Consider the following 25,363-nt stretch of genomic DNA (forward strand, 5'->3'; position numbering starts at 1 on the left):
CTTTTTTCTTTCTTTCTTTCTTTCTTTCTTTCTTTCTTTCTTTCTTTTTTGTTTCAAATTTATAACGTTTTTTTTCAAAAACTGGTTCATTTAAGTATGATTGGTATACAAAACTCTCCCCATTTAATGTGTACAATGAGTTTAGATATGTACATACACCTGTGACACCATCACCACAGTCAAGATAATAAACATATCCATCACCTCCAAAAGTTTTCTCTTGTCCCCTTCCCATCCCCCCCCCCCTTTAAATTAATTGTGGTAAGAATGAGAAGTGGTAAATGGGGAGTTGTTGTCCAATGGGTATAAAGTTTTAGTTATGCAAGATGAGTAAGTTCTGGAAATCTGTGCACAGTGCCTAAGGCAAGAATACTGGATTACACACTTAAAAATTAAGAGGGGAGATGCTTTGTTTTTCACTGTGAGATCTTAAGGGCCTTGGGAACCTACTATTACTAGAGGTTTAGAGTAAAAAACCTGAATGTTCCTTCCTAAGGAAGAGGTGGGCAGGGAGATGATCAGGATGCTGGGAATTTAGCCTGGCCTTGAGAGCGGATGTTGTGCTAGCATAAAGAGTAAACTTGGAGGACTATTTCATAAGAATAACTAAGGTAAAGATAATTTAGAATAGTTGTCAAAATCCTGATCTTTTATGTTGTTAATTTTTTTTATTTTTTAAGTTTATTTATTTATTTTTGAAAGAGAGAGAAGAGTATGTGCACGCAAGTGGGAGAGGGGCAAAGAGACGGGGAGAGAATCCCAACCAGGCTCTGAGCTGTCAGCACAGAGCCCAACATGGGGCTCGAACCCACGAACCGTGGGATCATGACCTGAGCTGAGATCAAGAATTGGACACTTAACTGACTGAGCCACCCAGGTGCTCTGAAATCCTGGTCATTTAGATAGTAATGATCCAGTGTTGCTCAATTATTTAGCTGGATGCCTGGGCAACTTACTTTCCTTCTGCATAGAATTGGGATAATATAGATGCCTTAGTGTTTGAGTTTTATAGGACTAAAAAGCATAAGAGAAATGATGTCCGTACCTGGCATCTGGTAAGTACTCAATAAATACTCCCACTTCTGATGTAAGTAGTGTGCAAGAGGTTATGTATGGAGGAGCAGGACACAAAGCAGGACAATGAGGAGGGGCAAGCAGCTGCTTAGGGCCAGGCTGGTTGTTAATGAGCTGGATTGTTAATTTCAAGGGTCGTAGTGGATCAAAGTGTCACTCTCACCTGCAATAAAATTAGCCTTCCGAAAGCAGTCAAGTCTTCTCTAGCTCCTCCTCTCTGATGATATCCCTGTGGCTCTCAGCTCAGTGGTTCATTCAACATCAGTAATTGTCAGAAAATGATGTTTTTCCACTGAGGCCGATGAGATGACACACAATGAACAAAGTCACAGATAAAGGAAACTCCACTATTGGCTTCTCAGTTGTGGGTGGATTCATGTGTGTCATACTTATCAGGGTGACCCTTGCAACTCCCTATGAAACTATTGCCAGTGAGGCCAATGACCTTAGTCCTTTTGAGTGTAAGAATGTATCCTTCACAAATCAGGAAGTCTCTTCTATGAAAGCCATAGTACCCAGAGTGCTAGGATCTCTTTGGCCAGACTAAAAGCTTTTGTTAATTTTCCATAGCATTGATGATAGTGACAAATACTTTCTAAGATGCTTGGGCGACAATGAAAAGATCTACATACAACTACTACAATGTGCTTTCCAATCTTGAAGTTTCTAGGTCATGTATCAAAACTAGAAATATATTCAATGTTATTGAGCAAGAGGGATAAAGAATAGAAAATACTTGAGAAATATGCAGAGGCAGAGTTTGTTGGTGGGATTCTGGCCCTAGGCACGTAGAGCAAATTGGGGCCAGGCTTTAGGCCAGGTCACCCCTTTCTTTTACCACTGAAATGGACACACATCACATCAAATGTGCTACAGAAGAGGGCCTTGTATTTGTTACTTGATATGTTAGAAGCAAGATTTGATTGAATTGGTTCACTTACACATGTAACAAATACTTGAATGTCATCTATGGGTTAGCGCTCTGGGGATATAGTGAGGACAAAGACAAGTCTGTCTCCTGAAGAAAAGAACAATTTATTTGGAGAGATGAACAATTAATAGATCAGCAAAATCCATAAAAAAATGTAAGTTCAGGTACTTAAGACTACAGGAAAGTGAAAGCAGGAAAAGATGGAGAATGAGAGACCATGAGAAGGCTACTTCAGATGGAGTGTTTGGGGAACATTCTTGGGGTATATTTGGACAGAGGGATAAATGAAAAGAGAAAGTGAAATTTGACATCTAGGTGAATCACAACAGAAAATCAACTTGAGTAAACCTTCCAAACATATCCAAAATCCAGATACTTCTTACCACCTGTACTGCTAACTCTTTGGGCCAAATCCCCACTAATGTCTCATTTGAGTTACCCAGTGGCCTCTATACTGGTTTCCCTTCTTTACCCTCCCCACACTACACAGTCTATTCTCAACGCAGCAGCCTGGGTACATCTTTAAAACTTTAAGTCATGTAATGCCATTTTGGTGTGGAATCCTGAATAACTCCCCATTTTATTCAGTGTTAAATCTCAAGTTCTTACCATGGGTTACAAGGCCTGGCATGAGCTATGTTTGTTTTATATGAGTCTGTGAACAAGGATGAAACCCCTACGTGATAAGCGATGAGCATTTCTCTCCATTGTCATCCTGAACCCTGGATGCACATAGCTTTCTGTTGCTCCATTGCCAGTTATCTGGGCCTGTTGTTGACAGATTCAAGGAGACTATAAACAGTGTAGGCTAGAACAAGAATTTAGGACTAAGACAGATGTGTATCTCCCAATTTTCTTGCTGGAAAATTATGAGAGAATTTGGTAAATGTTAAAGGATTAAAAGAGTGTATTAGGGTAGCTAAAACACACAGCCCCTAATCTTAATATTTTTAAACCATAAAAGTTTATTTTGGATTCATAAAATCTAGGGATTAAGGATGTTTTCATTACACTAAATATGATATCCACTAAGGCCCAGAGATTCTCTTCATCTGTGGTCTGAAGAAGGAGGAGGGAAACCATGGAAGATGGCACAAAATATTTTTGGCACTTGGCCTGGAAGTGACATATATAACTTGGATCTAGATGTTGAAAGTTCTAGGCAGAGCAAATGACATAACAAGGTGTTGTTCAGAACAGACCCCAGAGAAATCAAGACATATTTTGGAATTTGAAAGATGTTTTTTTTGTTGCTTTGGTTTTTGTTTTTACTTGAGAATATGGCATTTGTGGGAGAATGTCAAGAGTTAGTACTTAAGAGATAGTGGGGGTTAGACCATCTGAGGGCCTTCTGAGCCATGGTAGGGTATTTGGATTTTGTCTTAAATGGGGGATAAGGCATGGGGAGGCTTTAAATAAAAGATTCTCATGTTTAGATTGGCAGTTTGGAATGTCATTATGGAATAGAGGACAAGGACCTAGAGGCAAGGACTCCAGTGAGGAGACTGTTTCCTCTCTTATTCCCTATCTCAAGAATTCTCAAGCATGACTCATACTAAGGGCTATGTTTCACAGCTTAGGTCAGTATTCATATACATATGTACACATGTATACAAAACAATGACGTTTTATACTCAGTCTATTTTAATTTAAACAAGTAGTGGTTGCCACCACTAATTTAATGGAATTAATTCTGCCTTCTGAGAAGGGCACAGCACCCATTTGGAAACCAATGCCCTATCTTACTGAAGGACAACACTTTACAGATAGTCCCCAGACCCAATCTGGGTGTCATGTAAGACCCCTGACTTACTCTTCCCACCCTCACCGTTCATTAACCACATTATTCTGGCCTATTCTTAAATGCTCCACATACAATTTCTACCATTTCAGATGAATGGTTTGAAACATGGGGATCCCCCAGCCTCTCTAAGACCTCTTTATGGAGTCCACAGGATCACAAACACTTCCACATTTTTATAATAACGGTCACGTGTTACTTCTCTTTTTCAGGTTTATTCTTTCACAGGTATACAGTGGAGTTTTCCAGAGGTTACATGATAAGTGATGACATCAGTTGTTCTGATCCTATCTTTTCAGTTTTAATTTCTAATATGTTAAATATTGATAGCTGGGACCCTCCTAATCAAAACATCAGTAAGTTTTCAGAGTGCAGTGGGGTCCTGAGACCAAGGAACTTAAGAATCCTTGGTTTAGCCTGTTAAGATTCTGTATTCTCATTACCACTAGTAACAGTTGGGCATGACTTTGTGGCCATGGGTATCTCTAAACAAACACTCTTGCTAGATTATCTGGTCTGATATTTTATCAGTAGGATTCCTGTGTCTGATTATCCAGAGGCAGTCCTGCACTGTGATTCGTGGTGCTCCAATACCTAATGTATCCTTGATCCTCAGCCCTTGGAACCAATTTTAGAACATCAGGTCTCCATTTTTTAGGCCTGTAAATGTGGGAGTACCCCTGTAACATAGTAGGAAATATATATATATATATATATATATATATATATATATATACACATATATATATACCCTTCACTTCTGCCCAGGGGATACAGAGCTTCTAAAAGTTGATACAGAACTCCTAAAACCCTTGTGATTTCTTGAATTATAAAGATGATAGGAGCATATTAAACAGAGCTTTAAATCTCTCGGAGTTTCCTGGGTGACAGGAGCATCTTTATTCCAATGAGGTGGCTCTAGGTGGGCTCCTGGATAGCTTCAGGATGGGGGTTGGTTACCAGAAACACCAAGCCATGATTAGAAGATTAGAACTTCAACCTTTACTCATCCTCTAATTGAGGAGAGGGGCTGGAGATTGAGTTAATAAACCATCATGCTTCCATAAAAATTCCTAAACTCAGATTGGAGAGCTTCTGAATTTGTGAATGCATCCATGTACTGGGAGAGTGGCATATCCCAACTCCATGAGGACAGAAGCTCCTGTGCTGGGGACACTTCTAGACCTCACCCTATATATCTCTTCATCTGGCTGTTCCTTTGTATCTTTTATAACAAACTGGCACATATAAGTAAAGTGTTCTCCTGAGTTCTGTGATATATGATAGCAAATCATTGAATCTAAGCATGGCGTTGTGAGCACCCTCGATTTATAGCCACGTTGAGACAGAAGTCTGGGTACCCAATATGTGTGGCTAGCCTCTTGTGGGAGGCAGGCTTGTGGCACTGAGTGAGCCCTTAATCTGTGAGGTTTGCATGGACTCCAGGTCTTCAGTGTCAGAAGTGAATTAAATTGTAGGACACTCAGTTGGTGTGTGCAGAGAGTTAGAGAATTGCTTTGTGTGGAAAACCCACATATGTGTTGTCAGAAGTGTGGTGAGTAGAGGTGTTCTTTTAGACCCTTTTGCTACTCTGTGGACTCAAGCAGTGGTCAACTCATCTAATCTGATGCCTTTAAACACTCTCTGCAGCCTTACAGCTCAGCCATTTGTGTCTCCAATTCTCACCTCTCTTCCAGACTCCAGATTTGAATGTTGTATCCCGCTACTTATTGCACATCTCTGTTTGGATACTTAACATGTAACTCCCGATTAATATTTGCAAACCTTACCTCCTAATTTCTTCCATGGATGCTTCTCCCTCAAACTTCCTCATCTCAACTAAAAAAAATTGCATTCTTCAAAGTCGTCAGACCAAAATCCTTGGCTTCCTCATTGATTCATCTCCTTGCTAATAAATCCAATGCAACAGCAAATTTTGTTGGCTGTATCGTCAATGCAGCAATATTTCCCACAGATTTACCTTATCTCCACTAGGGCCACCTTAGACTTATCTACCATCCTCTTTTGTCTGGACTTTTGCAATGGTTTACTCTTGAATTTCCTCGCTTCTACCTTTCCCCTTGACGTTTTAATCTCCACGTAGCTGATAGGTCTCTTTATCGAATTTTCTTAAAACAAGAAATGCAATTTTTAGTGGTCTGTAGTTTTGGAAAGACTTTTCCAGGGCCATCTCCCCTCTTCTTTGGGCCTGGGCCTCCATGCACTGTGTGGGAAAGATTTAAACTGAGCCCTCATGCCCCAATAGGATGGGCTCTGTTACTTTTTTAGGCAACGGACCTCAACTTAACCAAATCTTACTTATCAAGACCTTATTCTAGGGATGGTGCACATTTTAGAGGAGACTGGGTACTTGGGGCTGTCAAAGTCTACCATCAAAACTTAAAACATAACAGTATAAAAGATATCCCTGTTTTTTAATTTAAATTTTAGTCAGTTAACATACAGTGCAATATTGGTTTCAGGAGTAGAATTCAGTGATTCGTCACTTACATACAACCCCCAGTGCTCATCAAAACTAGTGCCTTCCTTAATGCCCATCACCCATCTGGCCCATCCCACATCCACCTCCGTCCGTCAGCCCTTAGTTTATTCTCTATCGTTAAGAGTCTCTTGTGGTTTGTTTCCCTCTCTCCTCTTGCCCCACCCCCATATGTTCATCTGTTTTGTTTCTTAAATTCCACATATGAGTGAAATAATATGGCATTTGTAATTCTTTAATTAGCTTATTTTGCTTAGCATAATACAGTCTATCTCCATCCATGTCAACGCAAAAGGCAAGATTTCATTCTTTTTGATGGCTGAGTAATATTCCCATATATATATATATATATATATATATATATATGCCCATACACACACACCACCTCTTCTTTATCCATTCATCAATTAGTGGACATTTGGGCTCTCTCCACAGTTTGGCTATTGTTGGTAATTCTGCTATAAACATCAGGGTGCATGTACCCCTTCAAATCTGTACTTTTGTATCCTTGAATAAATACCTAATAGTGTAATTGCTAGATTTTAGGGTAGTTCTATTTTTAGATTTTCGAGGAACCTCCATTCTGTCAAGATATCCCTATTTTTAACTGCAGGCTAACCTTGGCAGGATGCCTGGTAAGGTAGGTTCCTAGTGAAAGCATAATGCTCTCTGGAGGGAGGTTTAGGGCCAAGACTCAAAGGAAGTCACATAACTCTCACACAGGGGGCTCTGGTCTACCTAGAGCTCATCCCTTGGCCCATCACCAGAACTTCTCCATCTGATCCAGAGCCAAGAGCACTCTCCAGTTTCACTCTCAGGCTGAGATAGAACAAGTGATTCCTACTGTCTGGGGATATGCCCAATTAGATTAAAGGGCAAATGAGAAATCACACATGGGTCAGTGAATCAGAACTCATTGCTGGGGCAAAGAGGAAGGACTCATGTAAAAAGAAGGTAAAAGCAAAAGAACAAGGCATGGCAGTACTTCATAGGCCACGGGTGAGCATGTAGAAAACTGAGATGGGATCTCAGACATAGGGAAGAGAGTGTGATAAGACAGGGACTCAGCCGAACAAGGAACAAACAGGGGCATAAGTCTTTAAGCAGTAGCCTGGGTGCAAATGAGAATGGTGTCAACATCCAGCGTGACTTGGTAGTGAAAACCTTGAACCCTTTACTATTCCACCCAATTAAATTTTCAGGGTATAGGTAGATGGGGACCAGCTGCCAGCTTCCTTCTTTTTGATGTCAGTCTCAGGCAGGCAGCCAGGAGGACAGGAGCCAAGAAAGAAAATGCCTCTTATTCACCTGCTTCGTTTCATGTCTGGTGTTTGATGCCACACAAGCATTTTCTGATCAATTCCTTAGCAGCCTGTTAGGGAGGAATTATTATCCCTATTTTAAAGGTGGGGGAATTGAGATTCAGTGACATTGGTCAAATCATTCAGAGTCATACAGCCAGTGAGCTATAGATTCACTTAACACCTTGTGCTTCTGATTCCACAGCCCATGATCTTATATGGTAGCATCGCATTCTCACCCACAAGTCCTGAGGATAGAGGCACAGTCCCATCAAAGTAACAGACAGTGAGCAGCTTGAGGGCAGGGACCAGCTGCTTCCCTCTGCATGTCATTAGTATCTGGCATAGTATCTTGCAGATGTTTATTGAAAAAGCACCCAAGAAAATTGGACTCCTCTCATATTAACTTTCAAATAAAGAAAGCACATGAGAGTAATTTGGACTTCTAATATTTTGAGAGTGGAAAATAGAACTTGGTGTTTCCATTTTTATCAGTTTGTTTTTACTTCATTGAACCCAGACTCTCACTATTTTCCTGCATCTTGAACTTTATGCATGGTACCGCTATCCTCTTAGCGATACAACTCAAATTCTGTAAAATTACCAGCCTTGTTTTCACTATACCTTATATTTCCCTGAGCATCAAAGTCTATTGTCATGGCTACCACACCATGGACGCATGAACTTATTGTCAGGTTCTGTGTCCTTAAAGGCACAGGAGGACTTGGGGACAGGCTATGTTTGGGTCTGAATTTTAATGTTCCTGATCATCCATGAAGCGTCTCTTTCCTTAGAGGGAAAAAAGGAGCAGCATAATGGAATCCGTGTATCAAAGATAATGCTTTGTGCTGATAAAAAGTGATCCACACAAAACATAGTGTCTAAGCCTCAACTCAAGGGCGGATGGAACCAACGTAAGCTATGCATTTCACTGGGCTGGGGGCACTCTGTGCTCTGTGAGAAGCTGTTAAACCATGATTTCTGCTTTGGGCACTGAAGATAGCCAAGGATTTTGCACCAAGGTTTAGGTTCCAGGACCTCTAGGATCCTCTCTGGGATGAGAAGAGTGAGGGGGGGCCTTCATGCCAGCTCCCCTATCCCATTTCTTTTCACCCATGGCAGAGGGTGTGAAAGAAGGAGGTCTTTTTCTCACCCAGAGGACTTTGAGGCTACTTTGCTTTCTTTCCGGGAGGGCTCTACATTTTTTTTTTTAAATCCTCCTAACCTACAGACTCTCCTTTATCCAAAGAGCAAGGCCTCTTTCTCCAAAAGCTAAGCTACTTTACTGGTGGCACTCAAAATGTGGTCCCAGGGCCAACACCATCCTGTGGAAACTTGTCAGAAATGCAAATTATCAGCCCCCACCACAGATAAATTCAATCAGAAACACTGGAGATGGGCACGATAATCTGTGTTTTAACAGACCCTCCAGGTAATTCTGATGCACATTAAGCTTTGAGAAGCACTGTTTTAAGCCCTTGGAAAAGCTCATTTTGATATATAGAGGGCTTTATAATAAAGAGGGAGGCTGACATTCAAGTTTTGCATCAAAATGGCTTTTCGCTAGCCCTTGCTACCCAGCATAGTCAAATCCAGTGTTCAACCTTCTTCAGTTCCCCAGAGTGTGTGGACTGAGCCTTTGCCCTGGATGCTCCATCATCTTTGTGTTTCTTTGCAAAAAGTGTTCTTATCATTGCAGGTGAACTCCGATGGCTCTTCACTGTACTGACAGGTGGTTAGTAGAGTGTAAATAAGGAACTAGTCTTTAATGCAGTGTGCAGGGAATTAGTCTAGGCACGAAGGCAGGAGTTAAAGTAGCCTAGGAGTGGTGAGGAGGGGAAATGGTCCAACTCGTGTTGGAACAAATTCCCTTGCTTCAGGGTAGTGGATGAATGCACATTCAGGATTAGTGTGAGCCTGGTTCTGAACAGATAACTGGACCCACTTAGAATGGGGAGAAATGATGTTGCTAGTGCTGGGGTATCTGAGCTCCTGGAGCAGAATGACCCAGGGCAGAGGAGCATGGTGAGGACCATTCCTGACAATGGATCCTCAGGGAAGGCAACAAGGAGTTTGCGCAGAGGTGGCTGTCACAGGAAGATGGAGGCTGTAGCTGCAGAGGTGACAGTGAGGGAGAGGTGCACAGAGAGCAGCAGCACCTACGAGCAGACGGGTAAGGTTTGCTCTGACTGTGCTAAAGGCTACATAAGGAGAATTCACCAAGCCTCTTGCTTCCTGTTAGGTGTTCTGTTGGAGGTGGCGGTGGCATGCATGGTGTCAGGGCGTGGGACATCTCTCTGTGAAGGAAGGAAGGTGGCAGGATTCTAGCAGGGGGGGATGAGTGCTTCCACAGATACGATGCATATGTTAGCACTGAGATGAGGAACAGAAATTATTCATTCCATATCCAGGAACTCCATACTCTACACATGCCAGGCAATGTGCCTTTTTTAGGGCCTAGGAACACAGAGTAATATTTCTAATTTCTTTTCGTAGTTCGAACATGCCTTTCTCTTTTCCCCACTCTCTCCTAATTCAGGAGTCAGGTCTTGTTAGTGTCTGTAGATTGCTGTAGTATGAGCTACCTCATGTCAAGCTGAGGTTTCCGTAGAAACAAATAGAGACCTTGCTTTCTGAGTCTTGCAGAGTGTATTTCTGGCAATTTATCAGGAATGGAAGTATGTTCTTTTGGGCAAGATATTTGCACTCCTTGGAGGAAAAACATGATAAACAAAACATTATCCCAGAACAGAGCTGATCTGCTTTAGTTTTTATTTTTTTCCTTCTCCACCATGTCTGACTCTGCCAGCCCACCTCTAAGTGCTTCCTGAGTGTCTCTGGCAGAGATCTGTTGGAATCCAGCTGTTCTCCCTGCAGTTTTGGTGCTACCTAGCTTCCTCCAGACATATTCCAGAGAGCATCTGAGAAGGAAGGGTAAGGGAAGGTGGGAAGAAAAGAGCATCATTGAGGGTGCTCATTACAACAGATCAAGAGAGTAGGGTGCAGTGGGCTCAGATAAACTGTTGCTTATGTTCTTGAAAGTTTCGGTATTTTGGAGTCAACGTGTAATTCTATATATGCTACAAAACCTTGGGGAAGTTTGGATTTTGATAACAGTATTTAGTCAGTGGTCATGACTGCATTGTGAAAATAACTGGATTTTAGAAGTAAAGGGAAGATCAAAAGGTAATTGATCAAAATTCCCTAATGATCCAGTCAGAAGGGCTTGAAAAGAGGATATTAAATTAGACTTGGGATCAGTAATAGCATTATGAGTATACATTAATAAAAATAAGTCTGAAGTCAGCAGATATTGCCAACTGCTTTGGCCTTTATGCTCACCCCTTTGTCCCTGTGGCCAGTCTTTTGAAGAGCCCATATTTTGTTATCTATAGGTGGTGCCACATAGTCATAATCCACAGCCTCTTTTCTTTTAGAGCACACTTATAGGCTCCATTTGTGATACAAATGGAGAGCTAGATAGTTAGTGCTGGGATTCTTTCCCATCCCTTTATGTAATGTGTGAGGTTCATATAAGTTTACTGTTTGTTTAAATCTCTAATGTGCGGCTTCTGGACACTGTGAAGGACATGTCTGAATCTGAGTGATACCCTTGGCAGGAATCCCCAGATGAATCAGAAATCCATCTGTGGATTTTTTTCTAGAACTGATGGGTGACTTCTGCAGGTTACAAGGGGTCAGTGGTAGGTTATTATCATTTCACAAGTCTCTCTAGTACCAATGTTTCTTAATCAATGGTGAGGGTTGCTTTTCCTGGCTCACTCCACCCACCTCACATACTGAAGACTCTGCTCTGTATTGTGGGAGGTGCGTCAATTGGGGATGTGAGGAGGTAAGCTTGGAAGAGATTTTGAAGGATGGTGCAGCATGGGAGCACAGCTTAACTATCATTATTTGTAAAAATGGTGTTTCGCATCTAGGCCTGAGATGTCACATTGTCTACAGCTTTATTTCTAGACGGTCCTGTGTGATCAATGAAATTACCCAAGAATTGGGAGCCAAATGATTCTTTATCCTCCTTAGGTTATCCTAGTGATCCTTGGAGTCACGGCTAGTGCAAAGACTGCATGGTGCTGGTAATACAATAAAAAATTACATTTAAGAAAGAAAGGATAACTTTATTTGCATATCATTTTCAAGAGAATGGTGGATGGTTTTAAAACTGGGTCGTGTGTTCTTTGACAGTCTTCCTGTAGAGATGGGTATACGTCCCATGCCTTGAATCTGGATGGGCTTATAAATGCTTCCGAAAAGGTGTGGCAGATGGCATTCTGTGTGACTTTTTAGGATAGGTCATGACTGCCATGAAGCTTCTGCCTCATTTTCGAGATCATTCACTCTTGTAGGCCTAAGCCACCATGTAAGGATTTCAACTCTCTTAGGCTGCTGTGATGGAGAGGTCACAGGTAGGTACTCTGTTTGAGCCAACCTTCCAGACCTGTGAGTAAAGATGTCTTCAGATGATACCAGCCCAGACATTTGAATCAATATCACCCATTCAAGTCTTCCTAGCAGGGACCAGATATTAAGGAGCAGAGACTGTTCTTCCTGATCCATATATCACACTTGTAGACTCTGAGAGCATAGTAAAATGGTCATTGTCTTATGCTACTAAATTTTAGAATAGGTTGTTTTGCAGCAGTAGATGATGAGAATAGTAAGTAAAGCTGAAATTTGTGCAACATCGCTAGCTTACACTGTACAAGTCTTGTTCTACATTTGGGAGAGTAAGGCAAAGCAAAGTATTTCCAGTCACTTGGAGTAGGGGTGGTGTAAATAAATGCTTTAATTATACATAAGCATGCTTTCACTTAGAGGCAACAATATATCACTTAGGGGGAGTAAATCCAGGGACTTACCAAGCAGGGGACTAGTCACCGGGATAGGAACTGGCCAGCTGGCCTATCGCTAGGAGAACCATGTACCTATTAACATTCATGGCCTCATTGGAGATCATCAAGCTGTCCCCAGCCTTCTTTGTATATTACTTTGGCAGAGCTGGTTGGTATATTAGTCAGTGTCTTTAAGGGAAAATCAGAAGACCACATTTTATGAAGGAGGTTTAAATTGGTTATGAGGTTGTAACAATGATCTATTACTGCAGTAATGCTATATACCATGTTCCCCTACTAATATCTGATGGTGTAATACAAAAGCATACATTCATCTCGCAAGTATAGGCCTAGGGACACAAAAGAAAAGTAGTGAGGGCACCAGAACTGTCCTACTAGCTTGGAGAGAGGTCCCTGCAGCACTGGTACTTGAGCAATGCAGGGGGCCGCCATGCTGCTTATGTGCAGACTTATGGTGGGCACCTTGCTCCAGTGCTCAGACCAACAAGAAGAAGCAGTGTAGCTCCTGATGGCACCACTGATGGTGGATAGAGCTGGGAATACCAAAAGGTGCTGGAGAATGAGGCTATAGCTGTCTGCTCATGTTGACAAAAGCAGAAGTGGAAAAAATCCCTTCTTCCACCCGCCTCCCTTCTAATCTCCTACCACTGCCACCTGTTAGCCAAAGCTTAGAGGAAGATAGTTGGCAAGGAATTCTGGGAAGTGTAGTTTGTTGGCTCCCAGCTCTAGACTCACAGAATGTATAAGGGAAAGTCTTAAAGATGAGAAACAGTAGGTACATAACTGATGCTGTTAGAAATTTTCATCCCTGAAATCTTCAAGAAAATCCTTCAAAATACTGTCCACATATCACATTCAATTAGGATGTTTTTTTAGTAGTTGAAAATTCAAAGAATCTGAACCCAAACTAACTTAAGCAAAAGGTAAATTTCAATTTAAGTAAAGAGCCACCAAATAGCTAAGTTTAGGCAAAAGATCAAACAATGTCATCAAGATCTAATCTTTCTCCCTATCCTATTCTGATTTTCTTTGCTTTTTCATTCTTTGGCAGGATCTCATAATATGACAACAAGATTTCTCCCAGAAGTTTTAGTGTGGTACCATTATAGCTATAAGAATAACAGAAATAGGGATTTTCCCCTCCTTCTTACTTACTTCACTCAACATCCCAAAATCAACTTCTCTCTTTTTTTATGGGGGCCACAGGTTCACTGGGGGCTCTACACACATAACATAATACCACAATGGTCTGGCTACTCAGTACACACAAGGTGATCTCAGCTGGGGCCCAGAGGCGGTTTGGTACAGGCTCCTTCCTTGTATCCTGGACCCAGCTGGTTCCTTGCCCAGTGGGCAACTGAAGGAGGGGGCTATTGGTGTTGGGACCCCAGCCTGCAAAGGGGAAGGAAGCAGTCAGGTCTGGGTAGAACTGAAGCCCAGGAGGGGCTAACCTGTCCCCACTGCACAGAGGGTAGCCTAAGGAACTGTGTCACCACCATCATCTAGCTGGTCTCTCAGATCTCAGTGGCTGGGAACATCTCATCCACAATTTGTGGAGGTACCCATTTAAGACTTCCACAAAGTTGTGGATGACCAGCAGGTAGGCCAGGGAGTCGTTACTGATGTCCATCTAGATGTAGACACAGGTCAGCTCTCATTGGTTCTAACATGTCATGGTCAGACTGTGCTAGGTTCAACCACAAAATCTGGGTTGGGTTCAAGGAATGGCAGTAATGTCAACTTGGACTCAGTTCAAAGATGCTTTACTTTATCTCCAAAGCATCAAGTAAGAGGGTCAAAAATCACATTATATAGATAAAAGGAAGATGTGAGTATGTGGATGAGGTTCCTGTTTTGCTCACAAAGAGTCCCAAAATGTTAGCAACCCCTACAGAGGAGATAGATGTTTACTAGATCAGAGGACCATATGCCTTTTACTCACCTAACGACTCTAATACCCAAAAACAAGTTCTACTATGATCCAAGGCAATCATTATGTTACTCAGCAAGCAATGATTCAAGAATAATATCAAGACCTTCAAATTCTTGCTATAGCAGCACTTGAGCAGCCTCCTCTTCCCTTCTGCTAAATGGCAAAATTTAGGGAGTTTCTATTCATATACTTAGGGTCTTTCCATGGTCATGCCTGACCATGGTTTATCACACTTCCTCCACCTCTGCCTTTGATATAATTGTATGGATGCCACACCTAGCCTTGGATCTGAAGTGATATCAGTACAACCCAGTATATATTCAAAGGCAAGGGGAAGAGTGATTTTACAAAAGAAAATACTGGATGCTCTTTTCAGAAGCAGAGAGAATGGGTGCTATGGAGGCAAAAGCAGTGTGTATCTACTAGAATGACTTCATCCTATTCTGGGTACAGGAGATCCTGAGCCTAAGTCTCTGCCTGTCCTCAACAACTTGGATTCTGGTAAAGGACAGACCTCCCATACTCTCTCTAAGTCTGGCTGTTATTTTCCAAAACCCAGAATAATCCATCTTTTTACAACTGCCACATACTAATTGAGGATCATTATCAACATACCTGTGAATGTCCTGCTACATCTCTACATTGTCCCTCTACACTTGGCAGCTGTCCACTCTTCTTCGGTGTATACTGACTTAGCAATGCTATTATGAGTGTAAGGAGGCTTTTCCAGGTTGGTTTCCTTTCTAGCAATGTTCTGAGTTCCTTCCAACTTCTGTGTTTTCCAAGATGCAATGCATTCTGTTTCTCTGCAGTTGGGGAGTTCCCTCTAGCCAAGAATTACATTTTGTTAAATCATCCCTTCCAAATGTTTTCTCTACAACCACTGTAATGAACTGACAGATGGGTGTCTGATCTTCAGAAAGTATAATGAAGATTTATTTTCTAAACTGTTAGGACAAGCCAAGGTTATCATACAAAAAAAAAAAAAAACTAACACACTGCAAATTGTGCTCAATTTAACCAAAAGTGTCAATTTCATTGGCTACGACTTTTCCCACTGAATCATGTTGATAATATAGATATATTTGTACATCCAGAGCTTATATCATCATGTTGATTGCCTTGCTGATAAACATTAATTTTCAAGAGGACTGGAACTTTCACAAATTCCATAAATATTATCATATTCAGGGGAACATTTTAAGCATGTTAACTCAGCATAAATAATGGTTCTGGTGTTTGGTTACCCTGTGTTCTTCAGAAAGGAATGACCTGGGTATCTCATTTGGGCAACTTGAAGAAAAATACCCAGACATACAAGGTCATCAGTGTATATTGACAAAACTCAGGTTCAGTTTGTGCCTGTCCATAGACCATGAACTTCTGGGAATAGAAATATTACTAAGAGATATCATACTAAGATGAACAGATGAAACTACCATAAGAATTTCCCAATTTTCTAGAATCTAGCATAACCTATTACCCTCACTGGTAACTGACCACTGAGCCACTTGATTTTCTAGAGGATTCCATTCTCTTAGTCATATTGCAGCTTCCTCCCCTGTTCTTCTGCTAAAGGGTTGTTGCTTAGGCATTTTCTCACAGGTGGAATAACAGCTGTATTCCTGTAGCTTGCTACTGTCTCTTTTTACATAGTAAAGGCAAATATAATGCAAATTAATGCCACAAAATAATTGGCCTCTCTCCACCTGAAATCTACACAGAAGCTGCAGTGCCACTGCTCAGTGGCCAACAATTCACACTGAATGCTCTGGTGGATGAATTGGCTCTATACCCAGAGTGAACAGTGCAAGCAAACCATAAAAAAATAAAATGTACTAAACCACCAACTGACATTATGGAAATAAGACACTGGCTGGCCAAAAACCACAGTGTATCAATTAGCAGGATCTTAGTATTTGGCAGAAAGAAGTCTTTTTTCTGGAAACAGAATGCTGCATGTTTTATGCAGTCATATAATATTTCCCTTGTATTCAAAGAAGGCAAACATCTGCAGTACATCCTGGGAAAGCTCAGATTACAGTGTTAAAGTTTGCATCAACTCAGTCCGAAGCTTCCATCCATTAAGCTTGGTTGACAATGATGACTGCTATAATCACCTAATGGATTGGTCCTTTTGTTTTTCTCTCCATAGCCCTCGGTAGAAATTTCAAGGACATAAGTCTGTTTCCATCTGGTGGAAGGGAAGACGTAGGAAATCTTGATTGCCTGGTAATTTCAAATGAGACTTTACTTGATGGCTGAACCGTGGTGGGGGTCCTTAAGGCAGAGGGCAGATGTAGGCAAAAGCTGTTGAATCTGTCAGTACTTCGACAGTTGAGAGGTTCAGAGAAGGAAGTTTCCGCTCATCAAATTCACAGGGGCCTTGTCTTTTGGAAGAATGGGGATTACATGTACTTGGCTCAGACTGACAAGGATCAAAACTCTGCTCTGCCATTTATTGGTTTGTTGACTTTGGGAACATCCTTTTCCTTTCCAAATTTCAGATTCCTCTTTTGGAAAATGGAGATGTTACCTACCTAACAAAATTACTGTGGGGATGAAGAATAATAGATATAAGTTACATGCCCCTTTCCTTGGCTGACTATTACTACAGTGAGTGCCGCTGAAGAGTATTACTCACTCAGACTCAGAAGGAGTGATAAATTTGAAGGGATGCCAGTGGCTGGCTGGCTGCTCAGGCAGGTAAAATTATACCACAGACAGGTATTTGTGTCCATAAATTCAGAAGAGAGGTTTCTGGACAGAAACCTTCTGGACAGGGAGGTTGGTTTATTGGCTATTTTAGTCTAAAACACAGTTAGTTCTACTCTTGACCACTTTGGAAAGAGGCAAAACTTATTCTTTGTGTGGATTTTGGAAAGTTACCGGATCTTCCTGAGCCTCGGTTTCTCTGTGGTGGAATAGATACGACACTCCTGGTTTTCTCAAATTACTGTGAAATCAAGTAAGATGACATGCATAGGACACAGCATAGTACCTGGATCTTTGTGAATAAATGCAGTAATTGATAAATAAGTGAATATTGGCCATTTTGTCTTCCTCAGTTTCAAGGGTGAGGCTTAATGATATTTGCTTCAAACTCTGAGGAGCACCCTATGCAGGTCCCACAGGATTTGCCCTTATATGTATGTTTCAAGGAAGAGAAATAAGACTGAAGGTAGAGATTGGGATGTTTTATCACCCAATCAGCGTTATTAGTTGATGATAACTTCTTTGACCTGGCTCTGATAAGAGTCTAAGAAATTTATTTTTTTAACCAACAAACATTCTCTTTTCAAAAAAAAATTTTAATGTTTATTTACCTTTGAGACAGAGAGAGACAGAGTGTGAGCGGGGGAGGGGTAGTGAGAGGCAGAGACACAGAATCCGAAGCAGGCTCCTGGCTCCGAGCTGTCAGCACAGAGCCTGATGCGGGGCTCGAACTCATGAGCCATGAGATCATGACCTGAGCTGAAGTGGGCCACCCAAACCACTGAGCCACCCAGGCGCCCCCAACATTCCCCATCCTTAAAAGTAAGGAATGGGAAAGATGGGAGAAGAAAATAGAAGGTAAATTGTAAATGTAAAAAGTTGATTTGTCGACTTGAACATTAACTTTGCTGACATTCCAGTGCTTCTACCAAACTTCAAACCACCCTAGCTTTCCCTTTTGTGTTAGTTTTCTATTGTGGCCATAACACACTGCCTCACATTCAGCTGCTTATTCAACACAAAGAGATAGCATCTTACAGTCCTGTAGTTTGGAAGACTAACACATATCTCATTGGGCTAAGGTAAAGGTGTTGAGGAGGATGAGTTAGTTTCTGGAGGAAGGATATATTTTCTTTCTTATTCAGGTTATTGGCAGGATTCACTATGTGCTTTGCTGTTTTAGGATCCAGGCCCTGTTTTCTTGCTTGCTGTAAATGGTGGACGATTCTCAGCTTGTAGATTCTACTGCATTATTCGGCTTGTGGCCCAATTCCTCCTTCTCAAAACTCATCACATCCTTCTCACATAGCAACTCCCTGACTCCCCCTCCTTTCTCCTGCCTCTTCTACTTTTAAGGACTCATGATATTAGATTTGGTGCAACCAGATAATCCAGGATAATCTTCCCATCTCAAGGTCCTTACCTTAATCACAACTACAAAGTCCCTTTTGCCATTTAAGGTGACATATTCACATGTTCCAGAGATTAGGATGTGGATGGCCTTTGGGGTCATGATTCTGCCAACCACATCTCTGAACAGACCTGGACATGTAGAGAGAGCAAACAGGAAACAAATTTGAGATTTACTGGTTTCTCTATAAGTGACTTGAATTTTCCTCAGGAGACAAAAATCACAGCAAGGGAAACTGTAGCATTAAACAGATTAAGATATTTAAGAGACAGGAAAAACAACAGACTTTCTAGTATATAGTTATAAGTCCTGCTAACTACAGTTTAAATTGTTCTTTAAGGAATTTTTGACGGATTGGTAAATTACAACCTACACAACCCTAATTAATTTTGTCATATCTCCAATTTTCTCAGATTGCCCGAGTTTTTTTACTTCCACATTTTACCAGTAGCTCTGTGTTTGGTTGCTCTCCCGAGAAAATTGCAGCAAAATAGAGTGAATGGCTATGTAGTGTGTGTGTGTGTGTGTGTGTGTGTGCGTGTGTGTTTCATTCAAGCTCTGGTTTTTTTTTTCCTAAATTCATAATGGCGTAGAATGATAGAATGGATCGTGTTAACCTAGAAAAATAACATGCAACAATAATGTGGGACAATATCATGAAGTCATAATGAGAGAGTAATATGGGACTGCAGGTTACCTAGTGGTTAGAACCCCAAATGTAAAAGGTTACCCTTATGAACATTTTGTTAGATAAGAGTGAGCTTAAGAAAGGTTTGTGTGGCACAGGCCAAAAGACCAGAAAAGGCAGACTAGGAGAGGTGAACACTAGCGTGTTTCCTAAAGGTAGCTGCACACTGGGAACTTTATGAAAACACTGATACCTGGGTCCCTACCACAGAGATTCTGATTTGGTTGGTTTGGGGATTTTTTTTTCCTTACAGCTTTCCAGGTGATTCTAACATTTAATCAGGGTTGAAAACATTTGCATCAGATTAACCTCCATGACACTGGTGACAGTTATAAAAATCATTGTGACCAGGTATTAAAACAGAAGTCTCTAAAAAATAAAAAATAAATAAAAGAGAAGTCTCTCAGGCACAGGGATACAGCAGAAGAGAAGAGGTGATTGAAGCTGGGGTTCCAAGTGTAGCTGTCTTGAGGTGGGGCCCTCTTGTCTTCCTGCGTCCTACTTTCCTACCTGTCCAATGAGATGGAGATTGGGTTTCATGATTCTGGGCCAAAGGATCAACATGGATTTCTACTTCTAAGGAGCTTGGATGGTGGCATTCCTGTCATTCATTTTAGAAGAAAGAACTCTTCTCACTGCAATTCAGACTCCTGTGGGCCTACCATTTTGGAAGTAAGTGTAAAGGCATAGGCCAACTCTAAATACCATGGTAAAGATAATTCCCCAAGCTCCCTGCTTTTTTTCCTCTCAAGGATCCGGTCTGGCTTCCCAGTGGAAAGTCATTCTACTCAAGAGCCATGCGGTCTCTGCAGGATCTGAGGCCCTTCATCCCTACTGGTTGCCATGTGATTCCTCCCTTGATGCCATTTGTTCTTGTCCTGGTTTAAGGGTTAAGCCCTGCCCCCAGACTTGGGGAGAGATTGGTTTCTGTATCACGACTTACTAATGTGATCCTTGTAAGATCTCCCTTAGGGCTGCTGCTGGGACAAGGTTACAGAACTTAATGAGGATCTCAATAGTGAGGCCGTTTAAAAAATAACAGCCCTTATAAGTGTCTTGTTTAGTTTCTTATTTTAGCCTTTCTTCTTCATTGCCTATAGAATTTGGAATGTTCTATTGTAGTTAAGAGTAGAACAGACATCTGACTATGCAGCTAGCATGCGGGTTCAGCCACTAGGCGTGGGCCAAGCGGGACATTTTAATTCTCATACCTCATCTCCTCACTAGGCTGCACAGTGTCATTCCCCTTGGTTTGTCTGACAACTGTGGAGCAGGTCAGAGACAAATTCCACTATGCAAGGAATATGCAGAGGGTCTGTCAGGGGTGCATTCATGCTGGGAGGTGTGGGTATCATAAGCAATAGGTGTTATGTTCCCAGGAGCAGAGTCTGACAGAAGGTCGGTAAGAGTAAATCCTGGAATTACAGCATTTCCATAAATTCATTATCTGCTGAGTATCTTTCACATGACATTTCATGGTAGCAATCTTTGTAGAACAGAGGGGTCAGACTGGCTGGCTAAGTAGATTGCTCTTGGTTGTTGAGTAGGGCCCTAAATCCCCATCTTACATGTATGGCTCGAATGAGGTAGAGGCACTTGTGTCAATATTTTTACCTTCTATTTCTTTTTTCTACCAAAGGGATTCCTTTCTCAAGCCCACAGTGTATTGTGAAAATGGAGACTACGATTTTAGCAGGCTTTGATTATAGTGTGTTTTGAATCCCAGTTTTTATTTACAGTACTTCACTTGTGGGTACTATGTTTCCCAGAATGCATTGGCAACATGAGTTTCCTTTAGCTACAGTTTTGCTTCAACATTTTCTTGGAATTTGCATTTTTTACCTCTGTGTTAAAAATACCTGGGGGGAAGAGAAATTGGATCAGTGCTCAGCCGACTTTACAGAGCACCATTTTCTGTGGAAAGACTTGGTTTGTTTCCCAGTTTTCTGGTTTATACTCAGGTCTCTGAATCAAACAACAAATGGTACAGAAGGCTACTCATTGTCTTCCCAAAGTTTTGAAGATGGCCTCTCTTTTATAACACGACAGCGGGGTTTTCCTTTGATGAACACCTTGGTAGGATTTTCCCAGGTCTGCTTTATCTACCACAACATTGGAGTCCGATCTCTTCAGTCAAGCGCTGGTCTGCACAGCTTCATTGGCCATGTTGTGTTTTCATGTTTTCCCCGTGTTCTCCTCTGTTTCTTCGTGAGGGGTTGGAAGAGGCTGTACCGGGAACTACTGCCAGCCACCATTTTAAGCCAGAAATCTTCAAGGCTGTTTATCATTTCTCCTTGTTTGAAGCCACCTGGCTCAAATTTTTCTCACTTGTACTCTCACTTCTGACTTTTGCCTGGTGGAAACAGAGTTTTTGTGCTTTATGTGAACTGTGATTATTGATGTTTGGAATGTTTCTTTGCTTAGGAAGATAGCAAAGGCACATCATATGTTTCTCTTCAGAATAAGACAAAGCAAAGGATACTCAGGGTTGTTCTCCACCAGGAAGGATCGTTTAGTTCATTTTTCATCATACAGGGCTGTTCTGAGGACTGTCATGATACTGAAAGGTGACATATGCATCCTTCTCTGGTTCCCAGATGTCCCAGGAATCAGCTGGAAAGATGGGCCTAGGAAGGCACGAATGATTCAGGCTGTCCCCCCACCTCCAGAGGTGGAGAGGCTACTTGTTTCCTTACATGGTCCCCTGATGAAAGGGCAGGAGTCAGTCTCCACATTCTAGACATTTAGGCAGAGAAAACTCTGGGTGGAGCAGGAGTGTAGAATATCTGTATTTAGGCAGAGAAATCACTCCAGCGATAAGATGGAGTCTGGGCGGCGGTCAGTTTTCCACAGAAAGTAAAGGTCAGGCTGAGGAAAGCGAGCATGAGGATGGGGAGGGGAGGATGCGAGTATGTTGTGAGGTTGGGAGGACTACTTGGAATAGAGTGGGTGGGAGGGGACCGAAGATGAGAAAAGGCAGTGTGGATGGAGCATGTGAATGGGGGGAGATGAGGATGTGAGGACAGGGCAGAAGAGGTGAGGATGGGGAAGTAGAGGCAGGAGTCCTGGCTGTGAATGGGGTGGGGCTGTGTTGATGGGGGGTTGGGTGTGAGGCCCGGAAAGGGCCTTGGACAGAGAAGGGGACGTGTGACAATGGACGGTGAGCCTGGGGAGAATGGAAAGGACCATACAAGAAACTTCATAAATTAAGGGCCTAATCAACATGCAGGCAACATGGGAAGAAACAAAAGATATTGATGGCCTGAAAAATCGAAGGACATTTTAATTACACTGCTATTGATAAACTGTGGTGAAAACTAGTCCATTCTCCCCCTGCTCCTGGCACCACTCCCTGTATGGAGGTTCTGTGGGTAAAGCAGGCTGCTAGGGGTGGTGGTCCACATGTTGCCACCAGGGGTAGTCTGGGCAGAGGTAAACAGCTGTCTGGCCAGGATGTTCTAGGAGTACTGAGGGGTTACCCCTCTGTGGGTCCTCTGTGAGTGGTTATAAAGTCACAGGACCTCAGTGGTCAGTTCCATACAGTGGGACATTTGTCTCCAGGGGCATTTGTTCTGCCCTCTGAAGCCCATCTGGACCAAAGTGTAGCCCCATTAGATACCCACGCTCTAGAACAAACTACCTTCTTGCCCCTACATGATACCCAGACAAGATCAGATTGACCTTGTCCCACAGCTGCAGGCTCATGGGGCTTAGCAAGATGGATCTCATCTCCACCATTGGTGAGAGTGCAGGCCTGGGCAGCCACTGGGCATGGCCAGGGTCATCCTCTGGGGCCACGCAGACTACAGCGCCAGCACAGAGGCTTCCCAGTACCTCAAGGATTACCTGACGTGGCTGCTGGTCCCCTACGTCATCAACATGTCCTGGGCCACCCAGTATTGCAGCTGGGCCCAGTGCCATGGCCGTGGGCGCCATGTACATCATGACCCAACACCAATACCTTCCTGCACCTCAGTGCCAGAAGCTTCCACCTGGTGCCTACGACCATACCTGGTGAGCCTCAGAGGCGACCAGAGGGAGAAAGCTCAGCTGGAGTGATCTCAACCACCTGCAGATGCACTTTCACTGCCAGTGCTACTTAGGCTGGGGCAGTGAACAATGCCAGTGGGACCATACGTGGGCAACTGGAGGTGGCACAGGCCTGGGCTGGGTCCCACTCACTGGTCTGCCAGCTGTGGTAGGCTTAGTTCTCACCTGCGCTTTATAGGAGTCTCTCACCTGGCTGCCAGGCAAGCTGGCCTCTGCCACAAGGGCTCTGCCAGGCATGTAGGAACCTGTAAGGGGTGGACAAACTGGAGTCCAGAGAAGGCAGAGCCCCTGGGATGCCCGGCAGGGTGCTCTCACCCCCCCTGTCCTGAGGGGAAGGGGCAATTCCCTGAAAGGTCTCTTCTCTCCCTGCCATAGAGGAAGAGGGGCAGAGCTGGGCATGAGAGGGCCTGACCCTACTCTCCTCTCCCTGGGAAGTTTATTATTTATTATTATTATTATTGTTATTAGTATTATTTTGGAGTCTCTTTTGTAAATTAAATATAAAACAACAACAAAAAAACACCTCTTTCTCTAACCTGAAGATAGCCCAGCTGAAGACTTCTGCCCCGGGCCTGAGGTGAGTTCCCTGCTCCTTCCCAGGGCCTATGTGGCTGCCCAAATAGATGACTTCATCCTTCAGAATTGAGGAGCCACTCATCCTTGTGCGGGAGAGATGGATGACCCAAATACCAGATGCTGTCTCCAGTGAGGCCATCCCTTTCTTATGCTACCATCCACGCCTTTCCCCCACCTAACCCACCCTACCAATCTGTCATGTTTAAAACACAGCAGGCCACAGAAGAATTCACACAGAATCCAATTCTGCCTCTGCTTTCCAAAACAAAAATAGGTTTGGAGAAAGGCTCAGAGTCATATTTCACCCAAGTCTCTTACTAAATTAATTATAGGCTGCTATAATTCATCATACTTTCAATTAACAATTAATTATGTACAAGAGAGACAAATGTTTTATTGAAACCAAGAAACAACATGTATCATTTGTAGTTTGGTGTTTTCTCCTCACACCGTAGGGAGGGGACTTATGGGCTACAGATTGCTTGAGCCAGTTTTGCTCTGAAAAATACAAGTCCACCTGGACCCACTAGGAGAATGGTTTCCAGGGTCGGAAAGAACTGAAGTCTGGCACTTGGAGAATTTAGGACTCAGACATGCTCCTTTCAAACCCCAGGTGGAAGGTCGTACACAGGGCATGTATGGTCTCAGCAAAAACTTCTGAAGGCCAGGTGCCCCGCCCACCACCCAGCCCCATAGTCTACACAGGCATGGGAAGGTTCGGATATGGAGAGAAGAAGTCAGTGAGAAGAAAGGAGAAGTGACAGGCTCTCCTGCTGCTCCATCAATGTCCCATCTCAGCTAAGAGCACAGTCTACACACAATGAGATGCCCAGAAAAGTCCCTTATTGCAAATGAGATAGATTAAGCTCAGCCTTTTCAAAAACGGCCTTTGGAAGAAGATGGCCAGTCATTCCAAAGGTGGGCTCAGCAATATGGCAATGAGGCCCAAGGACTAAGAGTCTCTCTTGCTAGGCAACGTCTGTTGCCTCCCCAGAATCCATTATCCCCTTTTCCCTTCTTGGCAGAGCTCCTCTTTCCCAGGCTTGTAGGACTCACCCAACCCTGGCTTCTGGTCTGGCTCTGAGTTCCTTGAGTCAAGCAGTATATTCCACCTGTGGGAACTTTAATGCATTTGGGAAAACCCAGGGACCCAACGAACCTTACAGAATGCTGGAACATAGATTCTCTTTTGTCTGCTGTGCTTGGATAGTAATAGAGAACATTGTTCCTGCTGTATCACTATTACTATGACTACTAACAAGACTTACACTTGAAAGGGCCCTTACTAAATGATGGACATAGTTTTAAGTACTTTATATATATTTGCTCATTTAATTCTTGCTGTGATCCTATGGGATAGCTGCCATTATTGTCCCCATTTTACAGAAGGGAAATTAAAGTCAAAGGTTTTTTTTTTTTTCTTAATCTTACTGAAGGTCACACAGTAAAGGGAGGGGGCCAGAATTTAAATATTGGTAGAACATTTGTTATAATGTGACACTTGGGAGA

This window comes from Panthera uncia, chromosome D2 (assembly GCF_023721935.1).
Source record: "Panthera uncia isolate 11264 chromosome D2, Puncia_PCG_1.0, whole genome shotgun sequence".
Classification (NCBI taxonomy): Eukaryota; Metazoa; Chordata; class Mammalia; order Carnivora; family Felidae; genus Panthera; species Panthera uncia.